This window comes from Neofelis nebulosa, chromosome 1 (genome assembly GCF_028018385.1).
Source record: "Neofelis nebulosa isolate mNeoNeb1 chromosome 1, mNeoNeb1.pri, whole genome shotgun sequence".
In the NCBI taxonomy this organism is placed as follows: domain Eukaryota; kingdom Metazoa; phylum Chordata; class Mammalia; order Carnivora; family Felidae; genus Neofelis; species Neofelis nebulosa.
Window position 1 is genome coordinate 183621049 of NC_080782.1, and position 23276 is coordinate 183644324.

General features: G+C 33.3%; 1 long non-coding RNA gene across 2 annotated transcripts in view; it reads left to right on the forward strand.

Moving 5' to 3' along the window:
• Window positions 1–23276, forward strand: part of LOC131483740 (uncharacterized) — a 127559-nt gene that overhangs the window by 79768 nt on the left and 24515 nt on the right. The window contains exons 3-6 of one of the 2 annotated variants that reach the window (XR_009247887.1): window positions 17839–17932; window positions 19295–19429; window positions 20967–21404; window positions 22709–22835. This is a non-coding gene — a long non-coding RNA (uncharacterized LOC131483740). The remainder of the gene's footprint in view (window positions 1–17838; window positions 17933–19294; window positions 19430–20966; window positions 21405–22708; window positions 22836–23276) is intronic. The other variant, XR_009247886.1, reaches the window with a different exon arrangement.

The window sequence follows — 23276 nt, forward strand, 5'->3', positions numbered from 1 at the left end:
ACACCATGAAACTTGTATAAGTCAGTCAGTATTGTTTTGATTACTGCAGTCTCCCCTAATTTGTCATCCTTTTTCTCCTGTACTCTCCAATCCAATTTCTACATGATACGCAGAATTACCTTAAAAAAAAAGAGCACTGCATCACTCCACTTAAAAGTTTTTAGTTACTTTTCAGTGTACGTTGATTAAAACTAAAACTTATTTAAATGACCCTTTCTGTAAGAGCCTACAATTTTATCATTCTTCTTGCCCATTTAGTTCTAGATGGCCTGGTCGCTTTCCATTTTCTCACACATAAACCTTGCTGTCTTAAGGCCTTCACACCTGAGATTGTTCCTTCCTGGCTGTTTTCTATCCTTGTGTTTGCTTATGTCCAAACTCATGACATGGAATACATTAGATATGCGCAGTACATTTATGTCAATTATATGTTCCTAAAGATGTTAAAATTAAAGAATTGGTCTTAAAGTTATTTTTCCAGGATTACTTTATCTCATCTCTCAGTCTTAATTTTCTTCAGTTGTTCCCCATCTCTTTACCCTATTCATTTACGTATATCCCATATTTTAATTTGCAATTGAATATTTGCTTTCTTACTTTTTTGTTGTAATCATAGTGACATTACCTATCAGGTCTGGTGATTTCCTATGGGATACATGTCTATTTAAATGAGTGAGTCAGAAGATAGGTTTTTTTTCTTTTTAATTTTTTTTTAACGTTTATTTATTTTTGAGACAGAGAGAGACAGAACATGAGCAGGGGAGGGGCAGAGAGAGAAGGAGACACAGAATCTGAAACAGGCTCCAGGCTCTGAGCAGTCAGCACAGAGCCCGACGCGGGGCTTGAACTCACGGACCGCAAGATCATGACCTGAGCCGAAGTCAGACGCTTAACTGACCGAGCCACCCAGGCGCCCCAGAAGATAGTTTTTTAAATTCTATTTCATAAATGAGACTCAACTTACGCTCACTAGTGTCATGCTGACCAGAGAATGTGTCCTGGATAGCACGAATCATGTACATACTGTTTACTGCTTTATATTCACTGGCCCATAAGGCTGTAAGTTATATATAGACACATAACTTTTAAATAAATTAATGAAGTAAGATAGAGGGTTACTCTTTCTCCACTAAGAAACTTTTCTAAATTCCCATTTTAACTACATTCTAGACTTTCTTTTATGTTTTAATTACTACGAAAACAAGAAAATATTTTAAACCAGAGTCTGCATTTCATTAAGCCATGTATAATAGAAACCCAAATGTAGAAATCCATATTGGGGCACCATGGTGGCTCAATCAGTTAAGCCTCCAACTCTTGGTTTTGGCTCAGGTTATGATCTCACAGTTTGTGGGTTTGAGCCCAGCGTCAGTCTCTGAACTGATGGTGTGGAGCCTGCTTGGGATTCTCTGTCTCCCTCTTTTTCTGTCCCTTGCATGTGCCCTCTTTCTTTCTCTCAAAAATAGACAAATAAGCATTTAAAAAAAGAAATCCATTATCAACTTTTATTATATAAAACACTATTTTCTGATGGTGACTTTTTTTTTTTTTGACAAACCTGTTCCTTGGTGGAATAGGTATTTAGCCTAATCTACCAAGGAGAAAATTTAAATTACAAAAATCAAATGAAAAGCTCCCGTGCGTTATATCTGAGGTTGCTGCTTAGATTTCATAGATGCTAAATTGTCCTCTAGGTTTGGAAGGAACATGATATAACTGAATACTATTGATGAAAATTTCTGAATATCATCAGTTAGATGTTACCAAGAGAAAAATACTTTATAGCAACTGCCCGTATCCTCTTTTCCTTTGAGGAAAGAAATAATAAATAAATAAAGAACTTTGAAAAGAGGTTTGTACTGGGAGTCCTCGTCTGTCTGCAAGAGCAGGAACATCTACTGCACTATACTTGAGCACAGCTGGGGGCCTTAATGAATAAGAACATTGAGTTCTCCTTCAAGCAAGGTTAATTTAGAGCTTTTCTGCCTTCAGAATCATCCATAAATTAATTTCTACAACCTATAACATTTTTATTAGTTCTTTCAGGAGAAAATTTGAATGTAATGTGCATAAAAATCCTATAATCTCACATTTCCTGCCTAAGAATGAGATGAAACACCAAATAGAAATGTTTAGTGCTGTACCTTATGCTCGTCAATTAGCAGTGTTATCAAAATACACGTATTTTAGGAATGTACAAAAAACTAAACTGTGTGCTGATTAGAAATTTCTTTTCTGCTCTGATAATTTTTCCAATGTATCTTCCGGTGCTTATTTTTAATATAAGGTTGTTTTCTTGCTTACCAATTTTGCTATAATCCATTGTTGAATTACTACTTGTCAAGAAATTGATTTTGTTCACTCTCTGTTTTCTAGTGCCTGATTATATGAACTTTATCATTTATTTAACCACTTTTCCTAAATTAACCAGGTTTCCTAAGCAACAAAATGGGTTTTGGGCTAAAAATAATTGCTGACAGACCATCTATCATTAACAAATTAGGATTGGCCTACTTTATTATTAAATAACTTATGACTAGCCTTTTCTAACCTTATCCAATTATACAGTGGTATTTAGTCAAAAAGGCATTCCTTTTATGGAACTGGTTAATAATACACTCCAAGTTGCTTAAGTTGTTTGACTAGTGACAGTGTGGAATCCTGCAATTTCTAAATTGTTAAAGCTTGTGAAATTACTATACATCATAGTGCCTCTAAGTTGATAACTCTGAATGGTATACTTAATATTTACTAAGAAGGCAGATCTCAAATCAAGTATTCTTACCATACACATGCAAATAATAATAAAAGGGGTGAGGAGATACTTTTTGAGGTGATGGATGTGTTTATTACCTTGACAGTGGTGATGATTTCATGGGTGTGTACTGATCCCCAAACTCATTGAGTTGTATACATTAAATATGCACAGTTTTTTTATACATCAATCATACTTCAATAAAATGGTTTAAAAATAAATTACTTCCAAAAAGAGTCAAATGTCATGCTATATCAACTCATACTCATACTGTATTCAAGGAATTAAGATAGGAACTTAAACAATTGTGCTTTTAGGCGTGCCTGAGTGGCTCAGTTGGTTAAGCACTTGACTTTGACTCAAGTCATGATCTCACGGTTGGTGAGTTTGAGCCCCCCATCTGGTCTGTGCTGACAGGTCTGAGTCTGGAGCCTGCTCTGGATTCTGTGTCTCCCTCTCTCACTGCCTCTCCCCTGCTCACGCTCTGTGTTTCTCTCTCTCAAAAATAAATAAACATTGAAAAAAACACAATTGTGCTTTTAAGTTTTCTTTTATGATATATTTAAATATAACACACACATATAATTTGTATATACATATACACACACTATTCTATCATTATTTAATACATAGATATATACATATATGAATGTTAGTAAAAAATATTGAACTGTTTATTGAATGATTAAAATATTGAATTAAGAAATAAAATATTAGAAGTAATTTAGAAACTTTCTTTCCAACAAGACCAACATTTCCCTCTGTCATTTCCAGAATCAAACTTTCTCTTGAATTTTATGTGAAAAATTTTACTGCTTTTTCCTTCATATATGTATATATCCCTAAACAATGTATCATCTTGTATTTAGCATTATGATGTAGAGAATCATTCATGGTGAAGCCTTTGCTTATATTCTTGATTTTTACCGCATAGTAATCTATTGCAGTATCACAACACAATATATTTATCCTTTGTGCTATGGATGTATCCAATGCTTAAGTTCTACAAATATAATGCTATGAATATTATTGTGCAAGACTCCTGGATACATATAGAAGTGTTTTCAGGGGGTGTTACCTTGGACAGGCATCTCTGGGTCATAGAGTTTGTCCATCTTCAAATCTGCTATAGAAGACTAAACTACTTTAAAAATGGCTCATGAATCAATGTACCCTTGTACAGAAAATGACATTTTAATTCAAAATTTGATATTGAACATTTAATTTTTTCCCAATAATATGGAATATTATTATTTTAATGTACATTTTTAAATTTGGCATTTTTCCCTATATTCACAAGACGCTTGTATTTTCTCTTCTGTAAGATGTTTGGCAGATTTTGATTATGTTTTTACTTGGCTGTTTCTCCTTTCTCTTAAATGATTGTTAGGAGCTCTTTATACATTTCAGGGTTTAATTCTTCAGCAAACAATTATGTTGAAATACTATTTCCTAATTTGTGCCCCCCCTTTTTTTCCTCTCACACGTTTTCATGTGTGTTTTTAGGAGCACACTTCCTAAATTTAATATAGCTCTATTTTTTATTTTAGTCAATTTTCTTTTAGTCTTATTAAATAATCATTTTCCTTACAGAGAAACAGGAATATCTAAAGGGTAATTTGTATTATCACCAATATTTATTCTAAAGGATACTTCAAATTCTATAAGATACATATTATTTATCAAATCATATTCATTAATTTCTGTTAATTTATATTATTTCACTTGAGAGTTAAATCACTTTGACTATGATGTGTGATAAGAATTCCATTTCCTTTCATTTTCATAGAAAAGGCCAGTCTTTCCAGAGTCATTTTTTAAATCGTCCATCCTCTCCCCACTGACCGTCAGTGTCCACTCTGCTTTATATCATGTTTCAGTAGGTGTGAGTGCATTTCAGGCTTTATGTTCTGCCCCCTCACATGGACGCCTTCCTGCCCACGTTTGGACTCTGACACCCCATGCCCGAGGGGATGATATCCCATGCCTCACTCATGCCAGAGCATGCAGAAATCCTTCTCACTTGGCCTGGCTCTGACAGGGCCCCACACAGCATCTGTCTCTGTACCTGGGCGTCCTCTTTATTGTTCTTTGGATCTGACAATGCAGACCTCTATGCATAACCTTCTCACACTGGTTGGGCTCCTACATTTCACACCAGGCTCTCCTTCAGCCTGTTTGGGCTCTTCTACCTTGACCAGGCCTTCTCCCAACTTGGAACCTTCCATACCCCATTAAGCCCTGACATCCACACTGTGTTAGCCCCATGTGTGAATTCTCTCCTTATTTTGCTTATGGTCTGACCCCCAAGCTGGGACATTTGTCTCCATGACTGTGCTCAGCTATCTCTTCAGAATGAACACAACAGTAAAACTGCTGCTGAGCTAAAAGGGTGGGGTTCAAAGAACAGAGTAAAAACAGCAGGGCCCAAAAGTGTCCTTCTGTACTCCAGCAAATAGTTACTGCATTAAGGACTACTTTCCAACTTTTAAGCAGAAGAAAAACAAACGAAAACTATACATATATTCCGGAATCTAGTGGATAAATTACTGCTAAGTAATTTTTGTGAATAACTGAGTGAATACTTTTTAATGAATGATTAAATGAATAAACGATTAAGTAAAAGATTAAAAATATTAGAAAACATCATAAATTGTAGCTATAACACTGAGTGAAATTTAGTCTATTTCCATGACGGTAATTTAGTTTGTGTTTAATTTAATGATCTCACTTAGGATTTCTTACAGATGGATACATTCTTCAGATACATATTTACTTTTTTGGTATCTCTACTCTTCTGTTAGGGAATAGATAATCCTAAGAGAACAAGTCTTAATAGAAACTAGGAGCCTAAGACGGGTAGGAAAGTGGTTTGGCTAAGTACAAAAGAATATTTAAATAATGTGGGGGGAAGAGTAGGAAAAAATTGTTAAAGATGGGCCTCAGTAAGAAAAATGCCCTCTTTGAATAGAGCTTTAGTTGGTAAATAATAAAAGCACAAAGTGAGAATGGGTACAAGATTTGGAAGGTGGAAAACCTGAGGAGGAACGCAGATTTAATTTTCTATGAAGTAGGGAGTATTCACTTGAGCAAGACGATGGTACACTAAGGAGTAACATGAAAGGCACACCAAACCAGAGTAAACATCACATAGACAAACTTTGGGAGAGAGTCAGATAACTAGGCACAAGATATTCGCAACATATTATGGTGGCAGAAGAATAGAACGAGGGTTGACAAATAGTTCTATATAAATTTAAGATTCTAATTGTTTTACAAAGTCCTCAGATATTCAAGAGTATTACCAAATTAGAATGTAGTAAAATTGGTTGTTTTTTTCTTCTTCTTCTTCTTTGGGATCTTCTCATTCTTCCAAAGTTACCCGCCGGGGGATAAGTAATGTATGCTGAGATGTCTGTTTAATGTGAATTTGAAGTTCAAAATGAGATTTCAGAAGCTCAAAAATAAAATTAGCAAGTAAAATAAGTGCATTTCTAATGGAACTCTGGAGACCTAATACTCCATAATGGAATATGATGATAATTGGTTTTTTGAATAATTTTATGCTTTTATGTCTATTTTGAGTGTTCTATTGGAATCATACAATTTTATTTTCATGTTATCAGGCTACTTCTGCTTAATAGTATAACAATATGAATACATTCTATTATTTTATTAGTTTGGTCAAAAAGTACAATTAGACCACTTTCTAGAATGTGCTGAACTGCTTTCAGTACTTTATCTCTATATATCTTCTATCACTTATTTTTCAAAATAATATAAATTCTCAATCATTAGTTCATGCTTAAACAAGTTAGTGAAAAATACTTATGCAAATTTGTAGATTTTATCTGTCACATTTCATCTAATTCTCAGTGCTGTTAAGATAAAAATAACACTAATAATGTTAAAAATAAAACCCATTGCTTATATATGATCTCAAAACCCTTATGTAAAAATCTCTCCTATCCACTGCACATTTATGATGACAACAGCATTTAAGTGACAACAGCAACATTTCATCTTCACATTGGATTAAGAATGGACAACTCAGTGTATGCATGAACCTAAAAGATTTGAGAACACAAATGTGATAAAACACAGAAGTCTAGTTGATAAATGACTTTTCTTGATCACAGGATAGATATTTGTTACTTATTTGTAGCAGAACTTCCAGGTATCATGTTGATTTAACTTGTTACAATATCATAATAACTTGGCAGAATTATTAAAATTTTCAGTTATATATTAGAAATATTAATAATATACACTGTGATAGAGTGTATTTTACAATCTAGATACACAAAACATTAAACAAACATAAATATGTGTATGTATGTATATAAAAATAATTGTCAAAAATTTTTTCGATATTAATCAGGTCATGTTTGTCAATTTCAAGTAGCTATTTACACTCTACCACAATCCTGTAAGGTGGATATTTTAATATATAATTTGATTCAGGTTACATATCTTAGATATTCAAGTGCTATCAATTGGAGGAGGTGATATTCAAATGCAAATCTGGATGTTATAAATTTTGATGTGAAAATCATCATAAATAAATTTATTATTATATATTTATTTAATTAAATACTATTTTTTTGTGTAAACAACTTGTCTAAAACACTTTTGATCAATATTAATTTATTCATTTTAGCTATATCTCAATTCCAATAGAAATCTTAACGTGTTTTAATGAAGCTTCCTTAATAATCACTTTTTTTAATGTTTATTTATTTTTGAGACAGAGAGAGACAGAACATGAACAGGGGAGAGTCAGAGAGAGAGGGAGACACAGAATCTGAAGCAGGCTCCAGGCCCCCAGCTGTCAGCACAGAGCCCGACGCGGGCCTCGAACTCACGGACTGTGAGATCATGACCTGAGCCGAAGTCGGACGCTTAACCGACTGAGCCACCCAGGCGCCCCAACTTCCTTAATAATCAAACAATATTGAAAGTATTCTCCCCTCAGCATTCTTTATTCCCTACACTCCCTTTTTTCCACCCTAGCATTTGTTATTATCTGAAGTAGGATGCTGGTGTGAATGGTAACACTCCATGGCAACTGCTAGTAGTTTGACAACTGCCATTTATGCAGGGCTTACCACATGCCAGGCACTGTTCTTAGTGTTTTCTGTATAATTAATTACTCATTTAATCCGCAAGACAATCCAATGAGGTAAATAGTAAAATTATTCCCAACTTACAGAGGGGGAAAGTGGAATGCAGAAAGATGAAGCAAGATCTTGCCCAGTTTCACACACTACTGAAAAAGCATAGCCTGAATTTAGCCCTTAACTAAGTCCTAGAATTCTATTCTATACTCACTATTCTATACTGACTCTCAAGATATTATTTTAAATTAAACAGCAGTGATGTGCTTCTACAAATATATATAATGTTTTAATTATGTGTGTATATACTTATAGGTATATATAATGTTTTAATTATATATATGTATATGTATAAAAATCATTTAATTATCAGTTACTTTTTGTTCATTCACAGTTTAACATAAATGAAATTTCTGAAGTCATTTCTCCCTCTGAAATATTTAACATGCAGTGGAATGTAAAGAACAGATAGCACATTTCCCCCTTTCTCTTGAAAGTATTATTTGAAATTATGCATCCTTAACAAATGACTTGGCAACTTTTTAATAAGTCTTTTTATTTCCTACTCAAAAGGAATTTATTTCTTGATAGAAAATTTGAAAATTGCAGTTGGATCATCTATTGAAGTCATTTTATAGTTGAATGTAATTAGAAAAATATTTTTAAAGAGAACTTTTTGAAAGTAATTTTAATATATGTGTTGCATTCTCATTGTAATATCTAACATAGAAGATATTTAAAGTAACATATATTATTAAGGATGAATTTATAAAGAATTGGAAATAGACTTAGTTCATTGTTTCACTTTACACAATTTGATTTTGAGCCAAGAGGCATCTTGTCAGTTAAATAATTTTTGAGATGTAGGAAGTTGACCTTAAAAATAGAAATTTGACTAAAAAATGTATAATAGTGTATTATGTATCTCAGTGATATATATATGTGAATTCAATACTTTTTTGTAAGTTGTTATACCAGGAGATATAACTCCTTGTCTGTATGAGCCATGTTATAAATAATGTTAAGATTCTCAGAAAACACAAAAGAGTATTGTTTTCATGCATTAAACAATGTATTCATTCATTCAACTAGCATTTATTGAGAAGTTACTCTGTTCCAAGGAATTCCTACAAAAGCTGTCAAAACAATGGGGAACCAAGCAAAGAAGATTTCTGTCCTGTGTTTATCTTTTCATTGGATGAGACAGAGAAGAAATCTAATTAATGTATACATAGATTTAAAAGTCCAGAAAATGAAAATAGATACAATGACAGTTAAAATGATAACACTTTACTAAGAAGTGTTATTTGGACTGAGGCCTGACTGATAAGAAAGAACCATACATGCACCCTATTTATCTGGGAAACAGAACATTCTAGATAGAACAGATAATGAGGCACAGGACAGGGTGTGGAAAGGAAAGCCTTTAATGTAATCACAAGTGTTTTTACAAGAGGGAGGAAGAATGAGATTTGACTAGAGATGATGATAAGGCAGTATGACAATACAAAGATTGGAGTGATGCAGGAGGAGGAGGAGGAGGAAGAAAAGGAGGAGGTGGAGGAGGGGGAGGTGGCCACAAACCAAGGAATACAGGCAGTCAAGAGAAGCTAAAAAATGTAAGGAAATGGATTATTCTCTCACTGCCTCTGCAAGGAAATGACCCTGCCAATAACTTGCTTTTGTCCTGGTGAAACTGATTTCAGACTTCTGACCTCTAGAACTCTAATACTTTAAAGTTGTGTTGTTCTAATGAAAGAAAGAAAGAAAGAAAGAAAGAAAGAAAGAAAGAAAGAAAGAAAGAAAGAAAGAAAGAAAGAGAAAGAAAAAGAAGGAAAGAAAGAAAAAGGGAAAAAATGCTGCGGCTAACTTGATGGGGTGTTGGAGAGTGCAAGTTCAAATCAAAAGATTTGTTTCTTGCATACTATGCGTACAAGTTTGAATTGTATTCTAATTACAATGACAAACTTTGAAGAATTTTAAAGTAGGGAAGGGATATAATGAGATTTATATTAAAAGGCGAGACAGCGAGAAACACATCAACCAAGATGCAGTGAGACATATTATTCAAGTGCAACTCTTATACTTTATTGCATTCAAACAAGCCAATGAAAAAAGCCAACTAAATAGTGTAAGCCAATTGGAATAGTGTAAGCCAATTGGGTATTTGATGGCTTAATTAAAAGGAGGAACATTATTTATTTTTTTTAACATGCTAGAGGTTTTACAGTTTAATTTTCAATGAGTCGTTATTTTTAGTGATGTATGTTGAAATAAAATGGTGTAGTGACTGTTACTTTCATAGTGTGGGAAGAAGCTAAGTGAAAACTAAATTTAATAAAATGTTCATAAATTTGTATGTTTGGAAGTTGGTTTATGAGTATGTAATGATTCAGCCAATCTAGGAAGGGTCATCTCTCTCTCAAGTATTAGTTACTCTAGTATTCTTTGCTACCACAGTTCTCCCAGGTCCTCAAAAGTATGAGGTACACAACTTACCTCTTCTTATTTTGGTACAAGGAGGATTGATGGCATAGTTTTACCTATTCTATCCTATGTGGATAAGGGCAAATCCTATGCAAAACTTTTCATTCTTCTTTTTTCTAATGTATAATTTCTAGGGATGTTAGAGACTCTGGATGACCTCACCTACATAGGGATATATTTTCAGGAGGTTTATAATTTAGAAGTACTGTGCCATCTATTTGCTGGAACACTGAGTGATACGGCATTTTTAGTGGAGAGATCATATGAAGCTAGCCCTCAAAAGAAGAATCCAAGACTGATTTTTTCATAGATTTAAGGAGTACAGATTTATAAATCCAAGATTTCATTGATCAACAAACACCCCCTCTTGTCTGAAGGTAGCTAGAAATGATCACTACTCATTGCCCTAACAATCAAATACCATATACATTTGTTCTCCTAATGCCTTTCATTGCCTCTTTGCTACTTCCTATGCCAAAGTAGTGATAATCTGACCTACTCCGATACTGCTAAGTGCAATGGATCACCCATTTCTCATTTTTCTCTGTCAAGGAAGTTATCCCAGGGATCTTTAATATGCAAGAAGTCCAATGTCAGATTCCTACTTTGTGGGTCTATTTTCCATAAACTTTCCCAGTACCTATTAATACATCAGCCAATGATTAATTAGAGAACAGACAGAACTCTCAAATTAGGGTAATTCCAGTAGAATTTAAAGGAGCACAGATCTTCAGTACAGGGCAATGCCACAAGAAGGAAACCATAGGAATAAATATTTCAAATTTACATTTATCCCTTTCATCTGTTTTATGCTGGGTCTCCTCTTTGGAAACAAAAAGGGCAAGAGCATTTATTGATTTAGGACATAGGTGTCAGCCTTTTGGCTATCGGATTCATAAACCAATACTAGTGATTATAATATAATGTATTCATTTTAAAGAAGCCTGGTCAACTTGAGGTACATGAATCACTTGCAGGCTTAAATAATGAGAAGTAGAGAACAAGATCTTTGATTGTAGTAATTTCACTGAGAAATTATCTATTTATCCATCCATCCATCCATCTCCCCTTGAAAATATCAATTCCTTTTTGAATCCCAGTATACTAACTATACAGATTTTGTTTTATTAATTTTCTCCCCCAGCTTTTTAACAATAATCAGATGAACATTAGGATAATACGAAAGAGTAAACAGATTCTTTTTTTCATCTGTCCCTTATGCCAAATATGGAAGCAAGCTTCATGTGGCAAAAACCAAACAACCAAATCCAAATACAAGCAACAACCCAAACACTCAATGTATAAAACAAAAATCTACGTAGCTTGTCATTTATTGATGCATGTCTTCTGCTAGTAGTGAAATAAGCCTTCACATGGGTATAATTGGGGGGGATTACACTTCTTAACCATTCTTTTCTTCCACACATAGATGTTGGTCCTTGAAATGGATTTAGTTCAAGAGTATTAAAGTTAATCATATTGGAACATAACATTAATGTATCAAATTCTATTTAAACATAATTTTAAGGAAAATTTTTAAAGAAATCTAACCACTTAATTTGATGAAGATGTATAATTTGATTTGAAATCAAATTTGTAAAAGTTGTTTTAGTCTTTATGAATTTAAAGTAGTATTTAAGAAATCAGTGTATGAATACTTCATCTCATGAATTGTAATAAATTTCAATAGGGCTTAAATTCACATTTACAGAATATTTGAATTAACTGAATGATTTTGGATGCATGAAAACATCAATTAAATGCTTTTAATGACTACATAATTTCTGACAATGTAATTTATTTGTATTATAGATGTTTGAGAAATATACAAATAAAGCAATTGTTCAGCACCATTCTTTTGTGACTACATCCCAACCTCTTGTCTTATATGGATGAGGTAAGCTACCTGAGCATCTCAGTTTCATTCAAAATTATTTCTCCTCTTCTCCACTCTTGATGACAAGTTGTGTAGAATCAATCGCCTGCATAATTCACATTACTCCTCTTTTGCACCACCAATTCCACTAAGCTTTCTTCAGTCCCTCCTATATAGTGATCAATTCCTACCTTGTTCCATTGCATCCAGTTTTTATCCACAAATGTATCACTTACTTTGTCACAAGATATAGTTCCCCAATTCACAATTCCGATGATTTTCTTCCCTTACAAAAGACTGAAATTTTCCCTCATGCCAAGAGAACAATATTATTTACCATGGATCTTCAGGTGCTCCAAAACCTAGTTGCAAAAACATATTATTTAACTTCTTCCTATGTGCAATTTACCTCCAACCTTACTGGAATGTAATGTCAGCCACTATTTCTAATTCCTCTGCCTTTGAATCTCCAAGCTTTACACTAATTAGAGGCAACAGAATTTCCCTGTCAGAAACATAGGGTCTAAGATCTGGAAGTAAACAGAATAGCATAGATTTAAAGTGGAGTTTTCAGGGATGTCTGGGTGACTCAGTTGGTTGAGCTTCAAGTCAGGTCAAGATCTCATAGTTTGTGAGTTTGAGCCCCCACATCGGGTTCGCTGCTGCCGCGGAGTCTGCTTCCGATCGATCGTCTGTTCCCCCTCGATCGTCTGTTCCCCCTCTTTCTGCCCATCCCCCTCTCAAAAATAAACAAATATTTAAAAAAAAATAAATAAAGTGGAGTTTTCAGCATTGGCACATGGCTCTTCAGATTAGCAAAATAACAATGTTTTAGAACATACTTCTGTTCACAATGTATATAAGAAGGAGAAAATATCAGTATTGTATATCAAAAAAAATATGGTAGGTGTTAGGAGGGGGGATGCTAATGCCCTCCAAATTACCAGTTGTGCTTACATGGGTACTTCCAATGCAGGGATGATCCGTCTCCCTGGAAGGTATTTTTTCTGCTCAGGCTCCTCAGTCCATCCTAATTGAAACAGGAAGTCTCAACTCAGTGCTATCACCTAATGAGCCTTATTTCAACTTAGGCTTTAAGAAGAAAACTTATTTATTTAATATATCATTTGAATATATTTTAGGTATGAGATCTAAATGCAACCAGTGCAAAATTTAGATAGGATATAAATGAGACTATTGTGTTGATGGACCCTTTCATATGAAGTAAGTTAGAACCTATTTCCATAAGAAATAAAACAATTTCTATTCAGATAAAAAATTTTTGCAGATGGAAGTTATAACAGTATCTAATATTTCCAAAAATGAGCACTGTAAGCCAATTCTAAAAATAATTCTACCACAGTCTCCATCTGTTACAATGCTCTGTTAAATTGTAGGATCCATACTTCTGTATCATAAATAAGCTATGGTAAGTACATTTTTCCTATGTAATTTTACTGTGGTCCACAAACTTAAGCTAACAATTTTCATATAATACTAATGATGCTATAACTTAAATAAATAACCATGATTTTAAATAACAAATAAATTAATTCATTAAAATGATAATAATGTATTTTCCATCACATTATATTCTTTAAAGGAAATATTATACCCCCACAAAACAGAGAAATAAAGATAGTGGAACATAACAAAATAAATAATTAAGAGTTTAATCCAGGAGTTCTTAGGCATTATCCTAGTTTCACAATTGACTATATTACACTTCATGGAGAAAAAATCTTCTTTAGGTTAAATAATAATAATTCTGTGTAACAAATCACCCCAAACATCAGTGGTTTCTATTGTAAACATTTCCCCCCCTCCTTGTTCACTGTGTACAGCGGTTTCCTTGGAGAAGCTCTGCTCCAGACTGTGATCTAGTTGGTTTGGCTGGGCTGCTCAGGGTTTGGTGCCAGTTAACCTGACTTTGCATAGGAGTCAAGTCCTTTTCAAGTGTGCTTAGGCGGAAGGGGTCAAAGCCACATGGAACATGCAGGTTTTATGGTAGATCAGAGGAGCAAAAGATATCAGCCCAAACTGCAAACTTCATTTATAATTTCTGCTCATATCACTTCTATATGTACATGAATGTGCAAATCAAATTACCTGGCTAAATGGAAAATAATACTCTCGGGAAAACGGATTCTTCTGGAAGAGGGAGGGGGGTGGACAATTGTAGAAAGGAAATTCACTCTGTTACAGTCTAACCTCTTGTTCATAACATCTGATTTCCTTGTGTATGCAAAATTTATAGGCATCTGCCCATGACACACTAAAAGGCTCATCTATTTACAGCAGTGGGCTGGACTTCCAGGATCTGTGGTCATCTACAATGTGAATTTAGCTTTTTCTTTTCTTTTCTCTTTTCTTTTCTTTTCTTTTCTTCTTTTCTTTTCTTTTTTCTTTTCTCTTCTCTTCTTTTGTACAGACACCTATGAACTAAAAATACACTAAACAGTAGAGACAAGAAGAGGGGTGGAATAAATGGAAGATTGTAACAGGTGAAAATAGAAAGAGCTGAGCCTCAGAGAACTCAGTGGTCTCTAGCAACTATGAAACGTTGCTGGGTGGATGTTTCCAGTTCCTTCTACCCTGTGTTTAGAGACTGTACTAGCTTAGGTTTTTTTTTTTCATGTTTAAAAGCAGTTGGCTAGTTCAATAATATTTAGTCTTTGGCTCCACTTGCTAGGAGCCACTTCCTTTTCCAAGATCTTCTTTAGCCATGACTGAGGAGGAAATTGGGGAACTGAGTAACTAATGAAGTGGGGATAATGAATTGATATGAATGTTGAAGTACTGGCTTTCTTTTCATGCATTGTGAGTCCAGTTAAATGATTGAGTGATAACAATCTTGTCCTTTTTTGTACTTTTGCATCTCGTTCCAAGGGAAGTATGTTCTCCTGATGTGTTTTTTTTTTGATATTTGGGTAACTGATTTGATGATTTCCTAACTAGATATTGGCCAAAATAATGCATGTTATTTAATTTAAGTGGTTGGTTGATACAACAAAAATATTTGAATATAATTTTTGTAAAATTATTTACTGGATTTTCATAAAGGAATTTTGAATATATATGAAACATTTCATGGTTTTCTTATTGTAAAATAACTTGTAAATACACTTTTTAATAGCAATACAACTTTGTAACATTGTTGTTATGTTTTATAAGTTTAATATGCAGTCATATAAAATGCATACATGTAATGTTGCATAGTAAATGACATCGTATAATATTATTTTTCTAAATATCTCATTAAATTGGAAGGACATTATACATTGCTAATGTTTCCTTTCTTATCCAATTCAAGAAAATGTTGAACATTTGCCAAATATATGCTTTTAATTATTATCAAGGACTCCTGCAACACGGTCAAATGTCCACAGTAGAAGCTTAAAATAATTTCACAAAAATTTGTTAATATGATTAATGTCATGTGATTAATATGCAAATAGAATAAAATTTATGATTACAAAAACTGATATAACGCTCTTGTTTTTATAATATGTACTTTTATTTATTGCTATTAACTATAGTAAAATCTTAAATTTTAGTTTGTTTTCTACTATTTCATATGTTCTCAGTTTATTATCTATTGGAATACAGACAACTTACTTCTATTAACCAGTCATAAGTCAATAAAGAGCTATTAACCAAATGTAGGAGTTAAAATAATCGATACATTTAACTCAAACAAATGTTTAGCCATTATTTATCAGTTATTAAAGATTGATTTAAATTTGTATTTAAATTTAATACAAATAAATAATGTATCAATATTTGTAAAATAGGTTAGCCACCACACCAGGTTTTTTGTGTTGCATATATCAAATTGGTTTTTTTTTTAATTTTTTTAATGTTTATTTATTTCTGAGACAGAGAGACACAGAGCATGAGTGCAGGAGGGACAGAGAGAGAGGGAGACACAGAATCAGAAGCAGGATCCAGGCTCTGAGCTGTCAGCACAGAGCCCGATGCGGAGCTCAAACTCACAAACCGTGAGATCATGACCTGAGCTGAAGTCAGTCGCTCAACCGACTGAGCCACTCAGGCGCCCCGCATATATTAAATTGTAATCACACACACACACACACACACACACACACACACACACACAATAGTAATTTGTTGAACATCTCAAAGTATTGTCATTTTCTACATAAAAGCCAAGTGATGCTTTGGTATGAAATAGCTTATAAAATCTATAGCCTACAAAATGTATAAAGGGACTAAACAGGTGAAAATGTTTTGTTACCAAAAGATTTGTTACCAGGTAACAAGGTTAATCAACAAAATAAATGAAGTATTTATACATCATTTATTTTTCTACATGGTAATAACAGCAGATAAGTAATAGCTGATGCATACTTCAATTGCACTGATTCAGGAAATATTTTAAAATATTTTTTATGTATCAGAATGGATATCTATATTAGTATCTATCTATCAATCTATCAATTAAGATTACATTTGCTTCATATAACAGAGAAATCTGACCAAAAGAAAAAAATGGTTTAAATAAGCCTGTAAGTCAGAGGTTTATTTATTTCATGCACCAAGATGTTTTGAGTCTGCAGCTCAGGTTTGCTGGAAAGAACATAAAGGTCATTCAGGACTTAGACTCCTCTCTCTCCTTTAGTTTGTGGCTTTTATCCTCATTGTAGCAGTAAGAGTAATGATAGATGATGTGTAACAAGTCTCTCTCTATATTAGCATCTTTAATATGGTAAAATTTCATTTCCTACTCTTCTAAAGTCTCATGCCCTACCTTAAAACTTAACAAAACATGGTTAAATTATTAGTATAACATTTGACTTTTTAAAGAAAAAGTATCATGCCTTACTTATCTTTATAGATCACCATTTATCACGGTGCCTAAGAAATTTTATATGCGCAAAAATGAGTGTTGGACTATACTACTATGGTACCAGTAACTGTGTTGTGTGTTTCTTACGCTTCTTCTTATGCACCATTGCCTACACATAGCAGAAAAGCATGAGGGCCAGAGCACTGAACGCAATCATTTTGTGATCTATTAATACTTCTGAATTCTTTAGAAACCTATTCCCTGTAACTTGTAATGAAAATGGGCTTAAAGTGACACAAAAAGGCAGAGGGACAGAAAAGGGAATTTTTTTCCTGGTCTTGACAAATTTCAAATAAACCTTTTAGGTGCTATGTTTTCCTCACAAGATTCAAGTTGGGGGAGAAAAAAGTAAAAGAACAATTTGAAAAAAGAACTTGTTACAATAAGGAAAAAAATACTAATTGAATATTCTTTAACAGATTAATTTAATAATATACATTTATTTCTTATGTGCTCGCATGAGTGTGTGTGTGTGTGTGTGTGTGTGTGTAAGAGAGAGATATTATACAGTTCCCTGGTATGATTGGTAGTGAACAACGTCTGGGAACACTAATAAAAACACCTGGTTTTACCTTTGTATTTAAAGTAGAAACTTCTTGGAATTGCAGAAATTCATTGCTTTTCTGCTAAATCATTAGGTATCAAATGTGGTGGACATAAATGCATAAATAGTGGATTCTATTGTTCTAGGACATTCAAACTATGTAACTGATTTTTTTTTCTTTCATTTCAGGCATATTGACATAGGCATCGAAAAAACCACAAACTAATTCTTTTCCAGTGTCCTCAACTACCTCCATCTTTACTTCATGAAATGATTAAATATTGTAAATAAATACCTTTATTCTCTATCAAAATTAAAATTCTAGAGGATTTCCTCTAAGCCATTAATGTGAATAACACTAATAGAGTTATTTGTACATCATTTGTGTGTTATTAGAAATAATGTCAGGTTATGTATCTCAAATCTTTATTTAGCTAAAATTTTCTTAACCTTTATTCATTTTTGAAAGACAGAGAGAGGGCATGAGCCGGGAAGGGGCAGCAAGAGAGGAGACACAGAATCCGAAGCAGGCTCCAGGCTCCCAGCTTAAAGCACAGAGCCTGTCGCCGGGTTTGAACCCAAGAACTAGGAGATCATGATCTGAACCAAAGTCGGACCCTTAACCAGCTGAGCCATCCAGGAACCCCTTGAATGTTTATTTATATGAAGACATGATCTTTTGATTTTCACTTTGCTCACTAGTGTATAGTATACATTTGAATATGAAGGTGAAAAAGAATACATTTAATATATTTTTTAATTATGTTTTTTTACTACTAAACCTACACATTGAATTCTTTATTTAGTATTGGAAAGAAATTGTGTGTGTTTACTCTTTTTAGTATTTAAATAGAAATCTAAGGCATACCATCTTGAAAATGTTTATTTTTGGAGGAATCCTTTGATAAGACTAATTTACCCTTAACACATATGTAAATAATTGCAAACTTTGAATATTTGCATATTTTTGACGATATTAAATTATAACTATATATATTACTCTATGTAGTTCTCCCAAGCAGATAATATGACTCATTATTCTTTCCTCCTGTTTTTAATACCAAACAATAAACAAAATATTTCAAGGCTTTCAAAACCAGACATATCTAATAATTTGGACTGGAAACAAAGCCATATCACAAAATCTACTGCAAAAAAAGAATCATCCTAGAGTAAATACATTTTAAAAGAAATGACAAATTTAAAACTTATTTAACCTAGATTGATAATTAATGAAATCCAGACATTGTCACCATTATGATGCTATTGGCCCTATTATATATTTTTTTAAGTTTTATTTATTTATTTTGAGAGAGAGAGAGAGTGTACACATGTGGAAGAGAGGAGGGGCAGAGAGAGAGGGAGAGAGAATTCTAAGCAGACTCTACACTGTCAACTCATTATTGGCTCTATTTTAAAATAAATGAGTTAGTCACACAACTTTTAATCCAGCATATAGATTTTCTGTGAGGTGAACTATTATAAAATAAGTAAAAATTATACTTATATATGAATATATATACATGACATGTTAAATTAATATACATTAATATTAATAAACATATGAATGAATAACTCATAGGATTTGCTGGAATTGAATTGAAAAGATTGAGCATCTTCTAAACCATCTTTATTTAAACTGCAGGAATTCTGTACACCAGTTTTGGAAATCAGAGGAATATTTCCATTCAGGACCAGAACAGCTATTTTAATTTCATGTTCACAAGTTTGTTAAGTGTATCCATTCTTGATTAGACCATTTTCTCAAGTCAACATTCAGGTAATTCACAATTTGTTTCAAACTTATTTTAGAAACACATATTGCTTTGCATTAAATTGGTACACTGATCTCAGTTTTCAGAAATTGAACTTTGATCATGAAGCTATGTGTTAGTATAAAGATTTTGCTTCCCAAAATATGCATTTATTTGTGTATATGGGATGATATATGTACTTCTTAAAAATACAAATATTGTGGATATTCATTTCTGTTAAGCAGTCATTCTAATCTTCTAGGAAGTAGGGAGGAAATTTTTTTGTTAGCCATCCTTTATTAGCACCCATGGATTGCAAAGTTCCAAATGAACTGCCTTGAGGATGTATAAATTGGAAAGCAACTATTCAAGATCAGGACTGCCTAAATGGGATAATAATAATGAGGAACTTGGTTTTTAGAGGCCATAGACCTGAATCGGAGTCTGAATGTGAAAAGTATGGTAGTTATGGACAAAGGAGGTTTTGGACAAAGGAGGTTACCTCTCTGAATCTCAGTGTCCTCATTTTTGGGTGGGTGGGGATCATAATAATGGCTAATATTATTTGTGTGTTAGATTGTTCTACATTAGCTACTTTATTCTTATAATAACTTAAGGGCTTTGCACTATTTTCCCCCATTTATAGAGATTTCTGAAGATAAAAGATGAAATATAAATAGTCCAGGCTTGGTGTTACCCAAGTTATAAACAGCAGAGCAGTAAAACAATCATGAACAATTCGTTCTAGAGCCCAAAATTGTAACCAGTACATTGTTTTTTTTATAAGTCTCTTACGGGGATTAAATTAGAGCATATGCATGTAAAATGCAGAATGAAATTCCTGATACATAGTAAAATCTCAAGAGTTATCCATTATTTTTGCTGTTAATATATTATGAATTTGCTTTCATTGACTACGAATAATTTTAGCATAAATCCACTTAGTCTATTTGATTGAGTAGAATAAACAAATGTCAGTTAAAACAAGGAAGCGTAAATCATCCCTTAAATATAAAATTGTAAATTAAAACATGTTACCACAAATTTATTAAAAACATGTTTATGTAGAGTCATGAACTTTTCATTCAACTGTTTATCTATTTTAATCATATTAATTGTATTTTAGTATTACATTTTTTATGTATTAGAGTCATGAAATCATAGTCAAAAAAAGATATTCTAGTCTTTCTCTTTTTCTCGCCTTCTGGGTATTATTTTGCTCCTCTGGCTATTATTCTTTTGGCTGAAGCAACATTTATGTTTAACTTCAAATAAAAATGTAAACTATCATATTCACATGAGGAATTATGCAGATAAATGCAGATTATTGTTTAAAAACCTTCAGTTTACCACAGTCCTACTGATGGTTTTGAAATGGTGCCGCTAGAAATAGTGAAGGTTGATATTTTCTTAATATTTAATCAACTTTAAAAAATATTTCTACTTATCCATAAACGATATGTATACGGAATTCTTTCAAATGCTATGCTATTTTGACTGCATAACTAATTAAGTAATTACTTTCAAAGTGAGACTAAATAGTGACCGTTCCTTCTTTTGCAGATACAAAGGAGAGAAGCAACACCACGGACTACATGTTAATTACTGCAACAAACTCATTATATCCAGAGCTTGCACACAAGCAAAAGTTATCTGCCGTCCTCTCTCCTTGCATTCATCTGTCTTTCCTTATCTGTGCTCTTTTTTTTGTCCTCTTGCCATTTGGTGGCATATTCATTTTTCAATCACTTTACCTTGGCATCACTGACAAACCTTACTCTTTTTATTTTCTCCCACATCCAGGCTGTTCATCCAACACATTTCAAAATTTTGTTATTTCTTCCTGTTCCTGTCTTTAAAAGCTGTCACTTCCTTTCTGTTCCTGAAGACAAAAATCCCCATCCTAACATTTTTATGTACAACAGCGTGTCCTCTTCTCAAAATTTATTCCGTGGTTAAACCACATAAATTGGCAAATAATGTTCCTATTTTCCATTCAAGGTGATTACACATTTTACATTAAGCTGCTTGCAAGTTACTTCTGACATTACTGCAGTTGAACTCATTTTTGACTTACCCTGGGACTTCCCATTCAGACTTTTCGAATAGAATCTCCTGCCCACTTTGCTTCTCCACATGGTTTTCTATGCCAGTCACAATTCATTTATAATTGTCATACTTGTGGGATAAAAAAGTCTCCGACTTCATAACTTTGTATAAATCAGCATAGAGTAGGACATGTGGTATGAAACAGCCTTTGAGTCTCAGTGGCTCAGACCAGACGGGACAATTTTCTCTCAGTGCCAATTTCAGGTTGATTACTGTCTGAGTAATAGTCGTATGATGTCTTCTCTTTGGGTGCAAGGCTAATGGAGTAGCCTCGGTTTAGAACATTGCAAGTTTGTGGGAGCAGGACATAGAAACCATGTCCTGGCTTTTTAAATATCTGCCTTAGCTGACAAAGACCACTTCTGTTCACACATTGCTGAAAATAAGTCACATGACAGCGCTCGAGTTCAGCGGCACAGACACCGTGCCTTTGAGGCAAGGGCCCCAACGTGTTTGGCCGATAGCAATGTGATTTGCCTCAACCTCACAATCACCACCACTGCTTCCTAACTTATATATACATTTGGATGAAGAAAATTCAGTTGATTTAGAAATAGGAAAAACATAGTTTATCATCATTCCTCTGAAATTAGGTTGTCAGTTTGAAACAAATCTCTGTCACATTGTAAGTCTGAGGGGCAGAGGCAGAGGCAGAGGCAGGGCAAAATATACCTCGGAAATAAGAGCTCCAGAAGGACTTATCAGAATGATAAGAGGCTATAGCAGCTCCTTCTGTACAGTTGCACACACAAGCACTTTTGTCAATTATTTTTATTCAAATATAAGGGCCAGTGATGTAGTGTGTGAATGTCACGGTTTAAAAGAATAAGTGGATGAAAAGAACCAATTAGGAAATGCATTAGGCAGGGCGCCATTGTGGGAGAAAATGTTGACTAAGTTCAGGACCCTTGTCTGACACATAAGAGAGAATGCACTCAAAAGATTTGTGACTCACTAGTGAATTTGAATACCATCAAGGTGAAAGTCCTCCTTTTAACTAAACATGTAATTATAGTTGGATTTACTAATTGATTTTTATTGCTATGAAGTCTTTTTGACTCTATAATTATTTTAAGTAAATTATAAAAATACTTTTAATTTTAGTATACTCTCCAAAAATATTCAGTTCATTGAATACGTCCGTTAATTGTTTAAAAAGTTTGGTGAATTACATTAATTTCTTTTCTTATTTGCAGCTAGATGATGGTATTAACCAACCATAAGGTCTCCATGCTATGGATGATCTTAGAAATAATAAAATCCAGGTTCACAACTAATGTGGAAATTGTCTTCGCTGTGAACTAGTAGCTACTCTTTCTCTTTGTAAGTCTCTCTTAGGGAGCTTGATATACATCACTTGACAGCTTATTATATTGTAAACTCTCCTACTTTTTAGGCAAGTCTTCCGTCATGTTTACTTAAAGTTCATTTTAAAACTTCTAGTCTCTTATCACAGTTCTACCCATGGAGACTAAAACAGATCTATTTTGTCTTTTATGTTATATAACTTCAAACATTTACAAACTTCTATGGATTCTTTTGTACCTTTTCCTTACTTTTCCAGAATATATAACTCAAATCTCTGATATCTTCTGATATGGCAAAATATATAGAACGCTTAGTAAGCTGATCAAATTCTTCAGGACTCTTATTCACTGAAGAAATATTTATTGTCTGTGTACCTTATACTATCAGAAATTGTGCTGATAAAATGTTGATCACTCTAAAACAGGTTTTACTCTTATGAAACTTACTGTTTAGCTG